At 46.3% G+C, this 4,616-nt stretch overlaps 1 protein-coding gene across 1 annotated transcript in view; it reads left to right on the plus strand.

The window, feature by feature from the left end:
• Positions 1-124: 124 nt before the first annotated feature.
• The window catches only part of PAK2 (p21 (RAC1) activated kinase 2), a 46,425-nt gene continuing 41,933 nt past the window's right edge, over positions 125-4,616 (plus strand). The window contains exon 1 of the mRNA XM_026855366.1: positions 125-375. The gene's annotated coding sequence lies outside the window, so the exon portion shown is untranslated. The remainder of the gene's footprint in view (positions 376-4,616) is intronic.

The following is a 4,616-nucleotide window of genomic DNA, read 5'->3' on the forward strand; positions in this document are numbered from 1 at the left end:
CTTCCGGCAGCGCGGCCCCGCTGTCCCTGCGGCGTCAGGCACCGAGGGCTGCCGGCCCGGCCGGGCCGAGGGCGCCTCCACTGGTCCGGCTTCAGGAGGGCGGTGGTGCGGGACCGGAGCTCGGCCTCGGCTTCCTGCAGGCCTCGGTGGGCCCCGCCTCGGCCGCCCCCGCCCCCGGGAGTCCCCCCACGGAGGGGACATCGCCGCCCAGGGAGTCTCAAGCCTTGGGAAACCGGTTAAAACCGTATTAATCTCGGGGGGAAGACATCGCTGTGGATATTGCTGTTCTAAATCCTCACGGAAAAAAATCTGTTTAAATACCGAAGCGCAGCGCAGAGCCCTCCCCGTCCCACGCAGCGAGTGCAGGCGATGCAGGTATTGCGGCAGGTTGTTCAGCGTATCCGTTGCCTTTGCCGCTCTGATGCCTGGATTGCGTTCGCCCACGTCTTTCCAGTGCCAGTTAAAAAATGTTGCTCTTTGTGCACCTCACCTGCTTGTTTTTTTTTCTTCCTGTGTTTTTCTGCTTTATTTTTGTTACTACTTTTTGTATTTATTCTGTAAAAGCCACGCAGGACAGTTTAGTTATTTAATAGTAAGCTGTTTGGGGAGAGTAAAGTTGGTTTTAGCCTGGTACATGTGAGCAACTGCCTAAAGGTTTGTTCATTGCTTTCAAAAAGCAGTGTGGCACTTCGCCTGTGCTGCCTTATGGTGAGCAAAGACAATCCACATATTGCAGCATTTTAATAATCATCATTTTGGAGGTCTTGCAATAACAGCAATGTTAGCTGCAGTTCAAACGTGGTATATTGTGTGTGGGTGTTACTTTCTTATTTCTTTCTTTCTATTGTCTTACCTTTTTTTTTTTGGTGTTTTTTATACTTGAAAAAGTGGTACTGTTCTTGTGAAAGTCAAGGATGTACTTTCCAGTATGGAATGTCCTCACATGGAATGTCCTCCGGATTGGTAGCTCCCTAAAAAGCTGGGGACTAGCTACTCTGTGATTTAGCTTCTTCATTTAGGAGACAGAGGTAATTTAACTTGCAGAGATATTGTGGAGGAAGGTTAAGAAATATCCATGTGTAACCAAATGAACTGTTCCCGTTTTATGTTACCAGAGAACTTGACAAATCAGTCATTTCTTTATTACAGACTAACAGACTGAAATAGAAGCAACATAGAAATGTAAAAACGCAAAATCTCTGTGTTACGAGTTTTTGAGTAGAATTTTTAAGGTAATAGGGGCACTTAAAAAAAATTCACTGAGTAATGTTTTAGAGGAAGGAAAACCTTACTTTAAGGTTCACTGGTTGGATATTTTCAATTCTTGAGGACAGAACAAAAAGGCTTGAGAAAGACAACATGCAAGAAGACCCGAGTTACTTTAATTTGTATGTGGAATTTGACTCGGTGTTATGCAGACACAGTTGTTAAAACAAAAATGTTGGGCTGTTAAATGAGGAATAATGCCTCTGTCTATATATCTTGCACTTTTTAGCATGGCACACTGTGTTTTGCTCCATCTGAGGCATGTACTGTCTGAGCTGCTGTATGGCAGCTTGTCAGAGGCTGACTTACTGGAATGAAATTTGTACCGAGTTACAATTTGGATATTTGGCCAACTGGGGGAGTTTCTTTCCCGTGGCACCTGCTCCCTGTTCCCTCTCTGGGGTGGATGCTGGCGTGGATGGGTGAATGCTTTGACCATGTATGGCAGGTCTAATCTTGTGCTTATTTTAAAATGTATCCTTTTAAAAACTCATGCATGCTTGCGTTGTTTAAGTCAGCCTTTTGGTTAGGGTTAAAAGATAAAATTATTCAAGCACCTTTGGTTTCTAAATAACTTTTAAGTGTTAAGGGTATTGATGCTACAGATTATGTTCTTGTGATGGTATGAAAAGCTGTAGGGATCTGAATCTAGGTCTGTGTATTTTATTAATAAGAGATACTTCTGTTTCAGAGTTCTTGTATCAGTCTTGGGTTTGGTGGTTTGTTTTTTCTTGTGTCAGTTTTCTTGTTGTTGTTTTTGGGTTTTTTTTTGTTGTTGTTGTTGTTTTTACCTTTTCTCTGTTTTCTGCATTAGGAGGTTTCTGAGGCACTGAGAGCTTCCCTGCAAGTTTTGTGCCAGTATATTCTTGTTTCCTACAACATGCACATTTATTGACATGTCTGTGTGGCAACCACAACAAAGAAAAAGCTGTTTGTTTTGAAAACAAGCCCTAGCTAAAGAGATGCTGTTCTAGATGGGTGGGCCCCGTGATAACACCAGGGCGAGATATAAGTCCTGGGGTCAAAAAATGGGACACAGGCAAAAAGCTTTGAGAGTGAGCTGATTCACCAAAGCGTTCAGGAGGAGAAGGTAGCGGAAGCATGGTGATTGGGAAGGTGAGGTCTTCAGCAACCATGGACCATGTATTAACATGCATTGTGTTTCTGCTGGCAGTTGGGAGAGGCAACTGAGTTGCCAAAAGGCAGCAACTGTGGAGCTTTCCCTGCTTTTTCTAGAAATGTAGTTGCTATGATCACTTCTCTTGTCAAAGCAGAGGTTCTCTTTTGGACTAGGAGAGAGATTCAGAAAGGCTGCAGCAAGCTCAATTTTTAGTTTTCCAAGGAGGTACCTCCTTCCTAAACTGAAATCAAGTTAGACTGTCTGACCCAAAAACTTTGAGGGAGTTTTGCAATTGTACAATGTCATCTTGTAGAGGTTTCTGTACCTGCTGTGGTAGTAACAGTAACTGAATGTAACTTTTCCTTTAAGCTTAGCGTTGCAAATGCTGAGGTTACTACTTGCCCTCTGAAGTGCAATGCTGCCGAAGATAACTAATAACTTCGAGCACATGGGGGCCAGGCCGAGCTACCAGGTTGGCTCTCAGAAATGATACAGCAGCGCTTCGCCAGCGCTGGATTGATTCTGCACTTCAGCAAGGTCAATTTGACCAGGGAAGCACAAGGGAGGAGCCTGCACCTCCTGAGAGCTTTCGGTATTTGCAGCACTTTGTTAGACAAAAATAAGTGTTTTCTCCAGCCTCCTGGCATAGCAGGGCTGTAGTGCAAGAGGGGAAGCTCTGGACTCTTGACATGATGTGAGGGCAGCTGTGCTTGTTCAGGGGAACGGTTTTGAAGGCAGTTTCCTTTCAGCGAGGAAACACTGCAGCATTTCCTGAAAGCCTTAAGCATGCTTATTGTACTTTGCTTTTTGGAATTAGGGTGTCTTGAGGTTGCTGTCTTGTAAGATTTCAGAAAGCTTTTATTTGCCTTTAGATGCATGTGGCAAGAAGTAATAGATGTTTTCAGGTGAGAGTAAGAGATCTAGTGACTGACTAAACTGGGGTCTGGACTGTGAGATGCAGGTTGAATTTACTGTTTGTATTCCAGCCTTACTTAACTGTTCATGGTTTATGAGATCTCAGAGTGTGATTTCGCGTAAACTTGTGCCTTTAACTGGAAAATACACACTTTAGTGCTTGTGTTTTGACTGATGTAGTGGACAGTGTCTGTCACTGAGAGCTGCAAATGCTGGTTTTGGTTCCAATTCTGTATCTGACTTGCCAGTTTTTTTAAGTCAATCATGCTTTCTATTTTCTCAGTTGGGAATGGGGATTAATCAGCCTTTGAAAATGTTTCACCTGGCAGGCAGGCAGAGATGTAAATGTTAGGAACATGCCTTAAAATTGACAGGAGCTTAATTTTTACTGTTTAGATAAATTTGGGGTGATTAGACACACCATCTGTGAATTCCTTATGCTTTCAAAAGGCTGAGGTTACAGTATATGGAAATGCTTCAGAAATTGGTGAGGCTTTTTTTTCTTCAGGCGAGACAAGTAGACTTTGAAATTCTCAAACTGATGATTTGAGAATTAAAAAGTGTTGATCTGCTGGAGGTAGGGAGGCTCTACAGAGAGACCTGGACAGGCTGGAGCGATGGTCTAAGGCCAACTGCATGAGCTTCAATTAGGCCAAATGCCGGGGGCTGCCCTTGGTCCACAACAATCCCCAGCAGCACTACAGGCTTGGGGAGGAGTGGCTGGAGAGCTGCCAGTCAGAGAGGGACCTGGGGGGGTTGATTGACAGTCGGCTGAACAGGAGCCAGCAGTGTGCCCAGGTGGCCAAGAAGGCCAATGGCATCCTGGCTTGTATCAGCACTAGCGTGGCCAGCAGGGACAGGGAAGGGATCTGACCCCTGTACTCGGCACTGGTGAGGCCGCCCCTTGATGAGTGGGTTCAGTTTTGGGCCCCTCACCCTAAAAAGGCCATTGAATGACTCGAGCGTGTCCGGAAAAGGGCAACGGAGCTGGTGCAGGGTCTGGAGCACAGGTCTGCTGGGGAGCAGCTGAGGGAACTGGGGGGTTTAGTCTGGAGAAGAGGAGGCTGAGGGGAGACCTCCTGGCCCTCTGCAACTCCCTGACAGGAGGGTGCAGAGAGGGGGGATGAGTCTCTTGAGCCAAGGACTCAGCACCAGGACCAGAGGGAATGGCCTTAAGCTGCCCAGGGCAGGGTCAGGCTGGCTCTGAGGAAGGATTTCTGTGCAGAAGGGGCTGTTGGGCGTTGGAATGGGCTGCCCAGGGCAGGGGGGAGTCCCCGGGATCCCTGGAGGGGTTGAAGAGTCGGGCTGAGCCAGC

This window comes from Athene cunicularia (genome assembly GCF_003259725.1).
Source record: "Athene cunicularia isolate RWA chromosome 9 unlocalized genomic scaffold, athCun1 chr9_part2, whole genome shotgun sequence".
Taxonomy (NCBI): domain Eukaryota; kingdom Metazoa; phylum Chordata; class Aves; order Strigiformes; family Strigidae; genus Athene; species Athene cunicularia.